The sequence below is a fragment of the Microchirus variegatus genome (genome assembly GCF_963457635.1).
Source record: "Microchirus variegatus genome assembly, chromosome: 18".
Taxonomy (NCBI): domain Eukaryota; kingdom Metazoa; phylum Chordata; class Actinopteri; order Pleuronectiformes; family Soleidae; genus Microchirus; species Microchirus variegatus.
In genome coordinates, this window is record NC_139819.1 from 1,267,430 (window position 1) to 1,282,460 (window position 15,031).

Here is a 15,031-nt window from a genome sequence, read left to right on the forward strand (position 1 = left end):
CCTTAATTACAGCATTGTTTAAGAAATGTCTTTAAACGTATCAAAAACCCTCAAAATCTACGTATATATACTGTATATATATGTTAGGACAGGACAGCAGCGTGAAGGTGTGCTAAGAAATACATACTTGTAATACTTAAAGGTGCATTATGTAATAAATCATAAAATCCTCCTAATATGTCACAGAGACTCAGGAATAATGTTCATATAACAAACTGAACTCACCAACAACAACAGTACAGACAAAATATTTGCATTAAAAAATGTTTTTTGCAAACTGCAAATCATGTTTTGGCGTCATGTGGCGCCACCTACTGCCGTCTACCAACCATTGCAGTCAGTAGAGTCTAAGCTGCCGAGCAACCACGGGTTGCCAGTTACGTCAGAAAACGAAACATAAAAGACTTCGGTGTTTTGAATTTTAATATAGCAACCGTTTTTGGCCACATTCGTACATGTGGCACCTTTATGTATTAGACGTGTCTTTGACCACAAGGAGGCAGCATCGTTGCTCGTCGGACGGAGTGCGTGAGGTTCCTTGAATGCATCTCGTAGCTTTTCCTGTAAGTTTAGCACAAAAACAAAAAGCTTGTGTTTTCTTTCTCTCTATTGAATGCTGGAATGCTAACAAAATGTCAAATGAAGCAGGGGAGTATATACATATATATACATGTATGCATATATATATATACATATTGTATGTACAGTACAGGTGCAAAACAATAAGGGGCGAGGGTAAGGATCCAGCGCCTCAGTTTTAGTCCAAAAAACAACAAAACATTTGTATTGATTTTACTGCGTTGATGGGGGATCAGCGGTCGAGACATTTTGATGTTCACACCACTTCCTCCTCCTCCTCCTGCTGCTGCCCGTCCGCTGACCTTTACGCGAGTAAAGTCTCGGGCAGGATCCGGGATCCGTCCTCGCCGCTCGCCGTCGATCCATCCGTCCCAGCTGTTGAACGTCGGACGAGCTTGTTCCTCGGAGATAAAGGTGAAGTTCAGACGCCTGTGAATGGTTTCTCTATTACCAAAGAACAAGGCGTCTCTGAGGGGGGAGAGAGAGTGAGGTCAGCGCGGTCACAAGTCTATTGATGTTTGCTTTATATATATATATATATATATATATATATATATATATGTACGTACTGTAGCTGTGGTAACCGCAGTCTTCTTTGCGAGACTTTACGCCAAAGTCGCGGGGATCGAACCTGCAGCTCCTTCGCTTTGCTAACAGCTCCCCGACACTTCCTCGACTCTCTCCCGGTCTCACATCTTCAGCTTTTGTGCCGGGGTTACGGCGATGTCAGCGCTTCCCGTCCCAGTGGCACAGTATCCGTCCAGTGCCTTTTTCTGGACATCAGCCCTGTGTCTGTGTGCGAGGAGGTGGAATGTGTCTTTGTGGAAAGCTCTCAGAGAAAAAAGCAATAAAACGGAGAGAAAAATATACGAGGCCCCGAGTGAGTGAAATGAAAGTGCTCCATCTTAGCGAAGGGGAAGGAGGCCTACGGGTTCTGTTTATAATTGACCTTGCAGCACACACACACACACACACACACACACAGAGTATGGTCTCTAAATAACGCTTGAGACAGGCCTTACCTCGGCTACACATCAACCTCAGAGAAAAAAAAGCTCTTGAACTCGCCCGTCTTATAGAAAGGGACCGAGAAGAATTCAGGTAGTGAAATATTCAGGAGACGACCCAGAGGTAAAGTCAGCGCGTTGGTATATTCCTGAAAAGTATAGGTTGATGTTGTTGCTGTCGGCAGGTGTAATCGAAGCCACTGGCCCCTAAGGTTTGGACGTCTTGGGTTTCGTACGCTGAGTTTTTGTCGGGGATGTAAATTCCGACTTTATTATTAATAAAGAAAAGAACCACTACTGCCCCCTAGTGTATGGAATTAGATTTGTGTCAACACGTTTTAAGAAGCAAACAACACTCAAATATTGTATTTTATTTGTTTGAAAATGTGTTCTTTGCGGCGTAGTTTTTTTGTTTGCGATTCTGATCGTGGGCGGGGCTTAGGAAGCTGCCTGCTGATTGGCTACTGAGTTTTGGAGCGAGTGAGTTCTTGTCCCCCGTTTTTTACCTTTCACCACAACCTGTCTAGGCAGACGGCCGCACATCTTCTGTCAGACATGTTCTTCCTGTTAAAAGCTTGTCTCATCTGGAACTCTTTCCCCCTGGAAGTTTCCCCCCCCCCCGTCTACATCCGACAAAATATCTATAAATGTAAATATCTAACGTTAATAATCCGACCCAACGTTAGATGCGTACGATTAAGGCGGACGGACTACGACAAAAAAGAAATGTCTGACTGAACCAGGCTCAAAGATGTGCTGCCATGTGCCTAGACAGGTTGTGGTGAAAGGTAAAAAAAGGGGGGACAGAAGGGATAGTGAAATAATAGTGATGATATACGTTGGTGCCGAAAATGAACATTTCTTCTGTGGTCTTTTTCGTCGTCTGAACTAAAAACAAACAACTTTTGCCGCAGCAAATATCACATTTTGGCCTCGTGTTTGACTAAAAATGTCCGTAATTCAACTAAATCTTACATCAATCATGTCACTGTATATATATATATATATATATATATATATATATATATATATAACTTCTATATTACTGCTTTCATGTTCAGAGTAAAGATTTGGAGCTGAATACTCTGGACTTTATAAAAAAAAATAAAGAAATAATGCCTGTGTTACTGTTTTGAATAATTGAATCATTGAGTTCTGTGCAGGGCTGAATTCACGTGTGTTCCCCCCTGACAGAGTGTGTGTGTGTGTGTGTGTGTGTGTGCTGTGTGTGTGTGTGTGTGTGTTTTGCTGCCATGGGCGTGCAGTTCTTGGCAGGAAGGCGGGCAGAACACGGCGTTACACCCCCACATGTGGATTCTCTATTGAATTTATCGTATTGTTTGTATTTTCCTGCGCTCGTAGGATCCAGCGGAGGGGGGGGGGGTGTGTGGGGGGGGGGGGGGGTGAAGAAAAAAACAAAATCATATTCTGAGAGTTATGGTTCAGTGGTTACAGGCCACAGAAGTTTGTTTGTTGCGTGTGTGTGTGTGTGTGTGTGTCACTTGAGAGTTTTTGCGATTTATTAAATTCCCTTTGAAAGTGTGACAGCTGGACAGCTGATAATTACCCACAAAGCACCGGGGATTCAACGCAGACTTGGAACCGAACCACGACCCTGACGGGGTTTTTTTTTTTTTTTATTGAAGGTGACTCACATCAGAGCACTAACTTTGCACCAAAAAAAAAGTGGATTTTTTTGCACAATAACACGACCGTGAAGCCTGAAAGTGTATAAAAAGTGACATGTTACGTGTTTCAAAAATGACACCGTGTGACTATACAAGTGATTTCTTGTCATAATGTTCACGGGGAAAAATGGCTATAATTAGTTTGTAAATCAGGTTTTTCTCACTGCTGCATGTGTGTGTGTGTGTGTGTGTGTGTGTGTGTGTGTGTGTGTGTGTGTATAATGAGTGTGGAGGCCTTTGTGAATATGTGCGTGATCACGTTTTTTGACTTCATGGCCGTTCAGAGGAGCTTAGCGTGATTAGAGAAGTGTGATCCTCTGAAGAGTTAATGATGAGAGACGCTGCAGCTCCACAGAGGCCAATCACGCCAAGCAGCCGCTGACAGCAACGCTGCGGATTATCATGTGTGTGTGTGTGTGTGTGTGAGTGTGTTCACCACATGTGGGAACATGTATGATGGGATTTCACGTCTCACACGATCAACAGTATGTTTGATATGAAGGAGTGAGCAAAAAAAAACCTGTGAATTTGTGATAGTAAAGAAGATAAAAACGCTGGATTGTGTTTTATAGATCGTAGACGGCAGCATTTGCTGGCTACATACTTGTAATATGTCATTTTGTAGGCGTGTCTTTGACCACAAGGTGGCAGCAGCATCGGTCGTTGTGGAGTGTGAGGTTCCTTGAATGCATCTCGTAGCTTCTCCTGTAAATTCTGTCCCTGTAAACTTTGTTACTCTGCAGCATAAAAAAACAACAACGATATAATAATTTCATACTTCTACCCTCAAATCGACTTTATATATATTACATTTATAACCACAAGGTGGCAGCATCACAGACTGTAGCATTTACTGCTTTACATACCTGTTATTGTCGACTTTTCCAATGACCTAATTATTGATATTAGTGTCTTTGACCACAAGGTGGCAGCAGCATCGGTCGTTTTGGAGCGTGTGACGTTCCTTGAATGCATCTCGTAGCTTCTCCTGTAAATTCTGTCCCTGTAAACTTTGTTCCTCTGCAGCATAAAAAAATAACAATAACGTTTTAATTTCATACTTCTACCCTCAAAACGACTTGTGCATTTATAACCACAAGGTGGCAGCATCACAGACAGCAGCATTTACTGGTTTACATACTTGTTAGTGTCGACTTTTCCAATGTTGACGACCTAATTATTGATATTAGACGTGTCTTTGACCACAAGGTGGCAGCAGCATCCATCGTTGTGGAGTGTGAGGTTCCTTGAATGCATCTCGTAGCTTTTCCTGTAAATTCTGCCTCTGTAAACTTTGTTACTCTGCAGCAAAAAAAACAACAATAACGTTTTAATTTCATACTTCTACCCTCAAAACGACTTGTGCATTTATAACCACAAGGTGGCAGCATCACAGACTGTAGTATTTGCTGGTCACATACTTGTAATTGTCGACTTTACCGACGTTGACGAGCTAATTATTGATATTAGACGTGTCTTTGACCACAAGGTGGCAGCAGCATCTGTCGTTTTGGAGTGTGTGACGTTCCTTGAATGCATCTCGTAGCTTCTCCTGTAAATTCTGCCTCTGTAAACTTTGTTCCTCTGCAGCATAAAAAACAACAATAACGTTTTAATTTCATACTTCTAGCCTCAAAATGACTTGTGCATTTATAACCACAAGGTGGCAGCATCACAGACTGTAGCATTTACTGGTCACATACTTGGAATTGTCGACTTTACCGACGTTGACGAGCTAATTATTGATATTAGACGTGTCTTTGACCACAAGGTGGCAGCAGCATCGGTCGTTGTGGAGTGTGTGACGTTCCTTGAATGCATCTCGTAGCTTCGCCTGTAAATTCTGTCCCTGTAAACTTTTAATTGTTAATCTGCAAAATAAAATAAAATAAATAATATTTTCATTTCATACGTCCCACAAAATTAATTACAACATATTATATGATAGTATGTCATTATACGATATCCTTTGATATAATATATAATATATAATATGACAAAATATACAACATATATACCATGATTTATGATATTGTAGCATGGTATTTGTCATGATATCATATCTTATGATACAATAAAACACGATTTGATGTGCAATGACAATTACGATGATGTGTGTACATTTCATGTGTGATATGAAATATGTCGTGATATGATACAGGAAATAGACATTTTATGATGACATATTATAAACCAGTATATATGATATCCTAACATATAATATATGTAACGTGTCATGACACCATATATGATTTTATATGATATGTTAGGACATGATATGACATAGGAAATAGATATGGCGATGGATTTGCACAATTACTGCGCTGTTTTATGTTATAACACGTGATATATATATACGTCATACGACACATTATGATGTGACACGACACGATATGATGTACTACACGTTATATCACATGACATGTGACACATGAATTGATACAGGAAACAAAATGCATTTAAATGATCGGCGATATTGAGTTCTGTTGAGGGTTCAAACAGTTTCTTGTGAATTATTTTTGCTCCCCTTTAAAGCGACAGTGAAGCTGTGAACTGAGCGTCGCCGCCGTCTTCTTCTTCTTCTTCTTCTTCTTCCTCCGTCGTTAGAGCATGAACGAACTCCGTCTGTCTTCTCGAGGCTGTGTGTAAATTCAAGGCAGAAATCCCATAATCGCAAAGAGAAGTAGCTTCATTATGTCGGTGTCAGACGCAGGAGTCGGTGCTACGGGAGGAGACAGTGCCGTACCTCGGGGTGTCGTTCGGGGCGACGCGGCTCAGCGAAGGAAGCCGCCGGCGCTTTCCCTCTTCCTCGCGACCCCGGGGGGGGGGAACTGAGCGACAGGCTTAATGACACTGTCGGGGGCCCGCCGCGCGTCTCTTACTCGTTTTCCCCGGCGTGATTGAAGTTCGCAGTGGGTAGAGGTTTCATCAGCGGCGCGGCGGAGACAAAGGGGGAGCTGTTGAGGGGGCGTCGTGAGACGTTTGTGGTGTTTGCACATGTTCGCCCCGAGTCGTTTTATGGTCGGATGTCGTCCCGAGCCTGTGCTGGAACCTCGCGACTCCCGGAGATGATGAGCTTTTGTTTATTGCAGACCGATGCAGTATTGTGTCGTACATGTACACACACACACACACACACACACACACAGAGAGGATGATGTTGGCGGTGATCAGCAGAGGCTGCACCAACAGGGTTTTATGTCTGGGTCAGTGGGTCATTAAACCTGCGCTACACAAACTACACAAACTATAGATGTTGTTTCCATCATGGCACAGTATGACGCTACACTTTGGAACGGTAAAGCCAGCTCCGTCTGAATCGAACCCTTGTTTGTTTGCACGACGACAAAAATTGAAACGGACTCCAATTCCGATTTGCGCTTTGATTGAGACGGTGACGTTTTCTCCAGGGTAGAATGAAGGACAGTTGAAGATCCAGCACGTCTGGAATAATGTGCATTCCAGCCGTTTCCATACTCGTGACCAGCAGGTGGCGGTGTTGTAAGGAATCAGATAAGGTCAGGTTCAGGTTAAGGTTCTACGATAATGTTGCTCTATCTATGTGGATTTAAAGTTCGCCGTCAAAGCTCGCACCGGTGCCGTTCATTTTTACGAAGCTTTTCCCGCCAACATGGCCGCCCGTGTAAGCTAACTGCGTCACGTGACACCTAGCGCTCTGCGTGCGCATGTAGACTCATTTTATTCCGATAAGGTCAGGTTAAGGTTCTGGGATATGTATCGCTCGATCTCCGTGGATTTAAAGTTCGCCGTCAAAGCTTGCACCGGTGCCGTTCATTTTTAAGAAGCTTTTCCTGCCAACATGGCCGTCCGTGTAAACAAATGGAGTCATGTGATGCCTAGCGCTCTGTGCGCGTATGTGTAGACTTTTGTTTTATTACCTACAATGTCAGGTTCAGGTTAAGCTTCCGCAATATATCGCTCAATATCCGTGGATTTAAAGTTCTGGCACTGTTCGTTTTTAAGAAGATTTTCCTACCAACATGGCCGCCCGTGTAAGCAAACTGCGTCATGTAACACCTAGCGCTCTGTGTGCATATGTAGACATTTATTTTATTCCGATAAGGTCAGGTTCAAGTTAAGGTTCTGCGATATATCTCTTAATCTCCGTGGATTCAAAGTTTGCAGTCAAACCGGTGCCGTTCGTTTTTAAGAAGATTTTCCTGCCAACATGGCCGCCCGTGTTAGCAAACTGAGTCACGTGACACCTAGCGCTCTGTGTGCGCGTATGTAGACTTTTATTTTATTCCGATAAGGTTCAAGTTAAGGTTCTGCGATATATCGCTCGATATCCGTGGATTTAAAGTTCTGGTGCTGTTCGTTTTTACAAAACTTTTCCTGCCAACATGGCCGCCCGCGTACGCACGCAATCATGTGACGCCTAGCGCTCCGTGCGTGGACAGTATGTAGACTTTCATTTTATTCCGATAACATCAGGTTCAGGTTAAGGTTCTGCGATATGTATTTGCTCGATATCTGTGGATTTAAAGTTCTGCTGCTTTTCCTGCAAAAATGGGCGTCCGTGTACGCAAACCGAGTCATGTGACACCTAGCGCTCTGCGCGCGCATGTGTAGACTTTTGTTTTATTCTGATAATGTTGGTGAAAAAAAAAGACTTGTTTTATTCTGATAATGTCGGTTAAAAAAAAAGGTTAAGGTTCTGTGACATATAACGCTTAATCTCCGTCAATTTATAGTTGGCAGTCAAAGTGGTAGCGTTCATTTTTAAGAAGCTTCTCCTGCCAACATGGCCGACATTGTACGCAAACTGCACCAAGTGACGCTAACCTAACCCTAACCTAACCCTAACCTTGAGCATTTCAGCTTCTTAAATGTAAAAATTTTCTAATTTATTTGATTTTTTCTTTACATTTATTTATTTTTTTTTACCTTTATTCCATCTTTTCCAGCCTCCTTCTGGCTGATGGAAACCCCACCCAGTGTGTTTTTGTGCAGGTCTGGTTTCAGTCCACCTCACTTGAGTCCTGATCCAGTTGTTCCTGCAGATGGAGGATGAGTCATGTAATAGATGTTTGTGTTGGCCGGGCTCAGCTGTGCCGCTCGCCCTCTCCTCCCCTCTCTCAATCCACCGACTCTTTTTCCTTGACTCTTTATTTTTATTTTTTTTCCACCATTGTTGAAGCAGAAGTCCGCTCCGTGTTTTGACTGTGAACGGGCGACATCCTGTCACTTCGTGGCAGAGCAGAAAAGTGGGGCGGTGATTGCTCTGTCACCCCAGAGTGAAGAGGCCAATTTAAACACAGACACTTTGAAGCCACACCGGTGTTTTGGTTTGTTTTTTTCCCCTTTTCTGCACATTTGGTGCTCATGTGTCACATCTGCTCTTCAGCACCTGGAGCGCCCTTCTTCATCCTTCTTCTTCTTACATCTTCATCTTCTACGTCCTCGCCGTGGCGGCTCCTCCCTCCTCCTCCTCCTCCACTGGAAAATCCCTCCGTCTTGCATCGCGTGACCTCAAAACAACAACAACAACGTTGCGATTCCAGACAAAATCTGCATTTCAAATTGCAACACACAGTCCCTGCAGAGTGTTTTGGTAAACATCTTTCCCCGTCGCTCTCTTTCTTCTGAGCTCCACCTCATGCATCATTGTCCATGAGGATGTGTTGCTCCCTTTTCCCTCAGATTTAAAGAGCAGAGTCGTGTGTGTGTGTGTGTGTGTGTGTGTTCTTGTACTTGCAGCATACTGAGGACCAGTGAGGGTTTTTAACCAACAAAGTGAGGTCATTTTTACAAAGTGAGGACATTTTGGCCGGTCTTCACTTTGTTTTCATTGAAATCACTTCCTTAGGTTGCCATAACATGCTATACTCAGTTTGTCAAAAAAAAAAAAAATTCACATTCTGGACGACATAGTATAGTATGAAGTTTTTGTCAAATTTTGGACCAAAAATTTTGGGTCAATTTTTTTTTTCACATTTAGGTCGACATAGTATAGTATGACGTTTTTGTCAATTTTAGACCAAAACATTTTGGTCAATTTTATTTAAAAAATTTTGGTCGACAAAGTATAAGTATGATGTTTTTGTCAAATTTTGGACCAAAACTTTTTGGTCAATTTTTTTTTTAAATTTCGGTCGACAAAGTATAAGTATGATGTTTTTGTCAAATTTTGGACCAAAACTTTTTGGTCAATTTTTTTTTTTAATTTTGGTCGACAAAGTATAAGTATGATGTTTTTGTCAAATTTTGGACCAAAACTTTTTGGTCAATTTTTTTTTTAAATTTCGGTCGACAAAGTATAAGTATGATGTTTTTGTAAAATTTTGGACCAAAAATTTAAAAAAAAAACGGAAAAGTTTTCCAGCCCTTTTTGCTCTGGGGCTCCACCTGCAGACATTTTATGGTACTGCAACCAGTAGTTCTATATATATGTCATTCATGAAGTAGATATTTGTAATTGTGTTGATTTATAAAGTGGAAATGCTGGTCCTCACTTTGTCAGCAACCCAGTCCTCAGTATGCAGCAAGTACAAGAATGTGTGTGTGTGTGTGTGTGTGTGTGTGTGTGTGTGTGTGTGTGTGTGTGTGTGTGTGTGTGTGTGTGTGAGAGATCGGCTCTAAGCAAATCTCAGCACATCTCAGGTGACTCAGCCAAGATGTCGACTTAATTTGTGGCTGAAGGGCTGCAAGGGAAGCCAATCGCCTTTCCACTCGCTCTGCCACAGGCGAGCGAGATGCGATCAGGGGCCCCCGCTAGCAACTGTTTACCCTCGCCGTCAATCAGAGTCGTGCGAGCGTGTTCACAGCTGGAGGCGTCGCAGGCGGGTGGCGTCGTGTCGCGTCGCGTCTCCCAGGAGAACGCACCTTAAACGCGGCGCTAATTCCCCCCCCGCGTGCGGTTCGTCGAAAACGACACCCGTGTTTGAATCTCTCGTGTGCAGTAACTTTGTATCCCATCATACTGTGGCATTTTAGGAAATGAATAAGTAGGGTTAGGGTAAGTTAGCGGCGCTAACAGCTTCAACCGTCGAACCGGAGCGGCCTGTTTATGAAACGAAAAGCGCTAGCGCTACAAATAACCAGCTCTGTCTAGCGTTTAGCATTTAGCGTTACTTTAGAGACTCGTTTCAAATAGTGCTGGGCACCGTGGCGCGTTAAAGGTGGCTAACGGCGTTAACCGGCGTCAACGTTAACGCGCGGCACGTTTTCCGTAACGAATGGACGGAAAAAGGCGAGCGTGAACTCCATGTTTATGTTTAGAGTGCAGGCACCGTTTACCAGTTAGCTCCGTAAGCTGCGTTAGCTCTTTTATTAGCGGCGTTAGCGTGCCTACAGTGGAACTGGAGCGGTCTGTTGATTGAACGAATAGAGCAGCGCTACAAATAACTAGCGTACCTGTGTACTGCGTATGTGTGCCTCTGTTTTTAAAATTTAGCATTACTTTAAGGACTAATTTCAAATAGTGATGGGCACCTTAGCGCATTAACCGGCGCAACGTTAACGCGCGCCGTGTTTTCCACGATGACTGACCGGAGAAAAGGCTAGCGCGACGTTTACGATAAGAGCGCAGGCACCATTTATTTACCACTTAGCTCCGTTATCTGCGTTAGCTCCTTTATTAGCGCCCTTAGTGGAACTGGAGAGGTCTGTTTATTAAACGAAAAGAGCAGCGCTACAAATAACTAGCGTACCTGTGTACTGCGTATGCGCGCCAGCATGACGACGTAAACGTGACGTCATGCGCATTTTTTTCAGGTCAGTCGTCGTGAAAGTAACGTTTAACTCAAAAAAAAAAAACAGAAAGCACACGTACACAGTACACGGCTGGTTATTTGTAACGCTGCACTTTTCGTCAAACAAACAGACCGCGACTGTAGGCGCGCTAACGGCGCTAAAGGAGCTAACGCAGCTAACTGGATAACGGTGTAAACATGACATCACGCACGTCTTTTTTTCTGGTCAGTCGTCATGGAAACGCGTCACGCGATAACGTGCGCTAACATTGACGCCGTTAAACGCGCCCGGCACTACTAATAAGTATTTTGGATGTGATATTCCTGCATTTACACACACACACACACACACACACACACACACACACACACACACACACACAGATTCCCCGGGAGGCCGTTGTGTGGAACTCGATCCACGAACGTTCCCGGGGATTTGGTTTCCATCTTTTTTCGCTTGCACAGAGGAAGCTCTGCCATCCTCACGCTCTTAAATCTCTGTCGCAGTGCGAGGCAGCATGTGTGTGTGTGTGTGTGTGTGTGAGGTGTTTATGGACGTGATAATGCAGCCCCAGTCAGAAAAAAAAAGAAAAAAGAAAATCCATCTTTTTCTTCTTTAACTCTTTATCGGCCTCACCAGTTCTGTTTCCTCCTGCGGCTACAGCAGGAACACTGAGGTATAACCTCTGTGACGACGCTGCTCAGGCCACAGCTCTCTCTCAGCAGGTCTGTAATTACATTTAGGGAATAAAAGGCACAGAGAGGAAAAGCAGGGATTTAAAGCGCTTTTGTGGAGGTTGTAACCAGGTCCTTTCACTCTCTCGGCTGCGCGTCGGCGTCCAGAGTCGGTTTTTAACTCGTCGTTCAGTTCACAGGTTTTGAGGTTTTTAGGTTTAGTTTCCTTAGCGCACCTCGCGACGTGAGATGCATCGCAGCGTAGCGGCGCCTCCATTTGTCAGCGCGACCTTTTGAGCGGAGACAGCGTGCCGAGCATTTTCATACTTTATGAAACTTATACTGTTCCCCTCTCTCTCTGAGGCGCCGCTGACATTTTGTTTCCCCCGTTTCGAGAAGCTAACAAACCTAAATGTGTAGTTTTGTGTAGAACATGTTATCAAACCTCATCAGACCATCAGAACAAGGCTATTTTTTTCACTTTTGTCGCATTTGACTCGCGGTAAATCAGTCGTACGCGTCGCAACGTTTAAATTTTTTGCCGTAGACAAAGTAGTTTTGCTGATTTTTTCAGCACAAAATATCTCGTCGCTTGAATGAAGTATTGTTTTTGGCTGCTCTGTCTGTGCTTTTTTTTGTGTTTCCACGCTTGCACTTGCCGCTATGACCAGCAGAGGGAGCGCCAGAGGCTTGTTGCGCGAACGGGGGGGGGGGGGGGGGTGTGAAGTCTGCCATCTCCGATTGCCTTGTTTTGTTGTTGTTGTTATCGACTGATATTTCTAACTAACTAACTAACGGCCCAAGATACGTTGGGTTCGCGTTTCCCACTTCGCAAAATCAACGAGGCGATTCTCCGAGTTCCCGAAGTAATTGGAACACGGCAGGAGTTAGCGTTCCCTACTCGATCAAATCTAACGCACTCCCAGTTACTGAACACGTCCTGAAAACACTTCCGCATAAATCCACAGAAAAGTGAGGGTTTGTTTTGTTTTATTTTGGAAATCGGAACTTCAAGGAAAACCCGGAGCCTGTTGGGCCCTGATGGAACCGGACTGCCTGAGCGCAGTACATATTTAGTTGGGAATGCTGATGGATGAAGTCGTATCTTGGGTCCTAGCCCTCGTTAGAAACATGCTACATGGTATTTTGCTCGTCACAACGTCGTCTACGTTTGAAAAATGACACGTTACAAAGACAAAAAAAAATGCAATTAAAGGTAAAAATAGACGTGTTTATCGGGTATTTTCTCCAGGATTTACGATATCGGGGATATCGCCGAAATACACATTTCACTCTGACGTGGTCTAAACCAGATTGAGAGCAGCGCAGAAAAAAACCTTTTGTGTTTTCTCACGAAGAGAAAACACCGTGAGGTCACAGCGAGTCTGAACTTTTCCTTGTCACTCTTCATTTCTTTCATCGTGTCAGACAGAAACTCTGGCCAGCTCATACTGATCCTGGTTCTCAGACCTGAGCCTCCTCCTCCTCCTCCTCCTCCTCCTCCTCCTCCTCCTCCTCCTCCTCCTCCTCCTCCTCCTCTCCAGCTGTGTGGGCAAACACAGTCGACCTTGAACGACCCCTCGAATCCCCGCGTCCTTGAGTTAGTTGACGTCCCCTCATTTTACCGCTGAATCCCCTCTAATGCAAGTGGGAGCCTGCTAGCTATGCTATATCTGGCACTTTGTCCTCAGCAGAGGCCACGACAGCGGCTCATTATCGTCAGACGGATGGGAGTTTTTGAAGTCCTGTTGTGTTACATGTTGTAGATCTATTTTAACGTTGGGTAGAGTTCTTCTTCTTTGTCTAATAATAAAGTATAATGATGGACATTCACAGTTCAGAGTCCTTAAATCACAGTTGTTGTCGTCCTTCGTCGCAACGCAAAGCTCTAAAAAAGTAGAGTTTTAAGGTTCTATCTTTATTAGCGCTGGGCAGGCTAACACGTTAACAGCGGTTAGCGACGGTTAGCATCGACTGACCTGAAATAGACGCGCGTGACGTCATGTTTACCAGTTCCAGCTCTTTTCTTTATCGAGAAGAAAGTCAGCTCACTGTCAAAGTGCATCAGAGCAAATAGATAATTTCTGATTTTCAAAAAATCATTAAAAATATTCCTTAAGAGGTTTGTAAATATTTTCAACAGATCCTTGTTCAGGGCGATGCAGACTATTATGATGGTAAATTTCAAGTCATTCTGAGATACTTTTTGTTTTTGAGACTAAAGTCAGATCACTGTCAAAGTGCATCAGGGCCCTTTAGCGCCGTTAGCGTTAGCCTACAGTCGAACTGGAGCTGTCTGTTTATTAAACGAAAAGAGCAGCGCTACAAATAACCTAGCGTACCTGTATATTGCGTGTGTGCGCCTCTGTTTTTAAAGTTTAGCGTAACTTTAGAGACTCACTTTAACAATCTGGAGTCGCGTAAACGTGACGTCCCGCACGCCATTAACGTAACCCGGCACTAATCTTTGCACACGTGTTCGTAGATCTCTACCTTGTAGAGTCTGCCACTTGCTTTTTATTGACAAAAACGTCCAAGTCCTACAGACAGGAACTCCCCCCTCCCTCTGCTTCTGACCTCAGATTGAGGCCGAGAAGGCGTCAGCGCTCGGCGTTTACCTCCCGGACGGAATGACTTTCAGGCACCACTGTGATTTCCCCCCTTTCTGTCACCGCAAGGTCTCTCTGGAATTGATTCGGCGCTGCCGTGGAGATTCGACTTCAGCAGGCCCTTCAAGGCTTCTGCTCCGGTTTAGAGTACATTAAGATTCATCCACGGCGCCCCCCCCTCCGCCACTTCTTCAATTTCCTGCTCAACCAGACTTTGCGCTCGTATGTTTATATCAGCAGGCAGCAGCGGCTGCTCGGCCGTTTTCCCATTTGAACAATGCTGACATCCTGTCACAGGGGGACAAACACGAGGAGGTGGAGGCTGGAGAGGTTCAGCCGCCGCCGCCGCCGCCGCTCAGCGGTGCCCCAGAAAGAGAAGCCACTTGAAAGCTACACTCACATTTTCCACCGACGCCAATCGAGACTGTCGGATCCAATTCTCCTCCGCGCCTCTTGTGTTTCTTCCCCCTCGACAGCCCTGAGTGATGGATATTCTCGAATAAACACACGAGATCATTCCAGAACATGGGTGTCCTGCTGTCACTGCATAAATACATATATATATACTGTGTATGTATATATATATATAGGGATACATTTGATACCACAAACCATAATCCGCTGTGTCGACCCCTTGAGACGGAGAAGCCAAAAGATAAAATGTGCATTAAGTGCATTATACAATAACATTCATTAAAAAAATTCATTAAAAATATTTCTTAAGAGGTTTGCAAATATTTTCAACAGATCCTTGTTCA

General features: G+C 44.1%; 1 protein-coding gene across 1 annotated transcript in view; it reads left to right on the plus strand.

Moving 5' to 3' along the window:
• The window catches only part of ttc28 (tetratricopeptide repeat domain 28), a 301,137-nt gene that overhangs the window by 205,093 nt on the left and 81,013 nt on the right, over positions 1-15,031 (plus strand). The gene's annotated exons all lie outside the window — the stretch shown is intronic.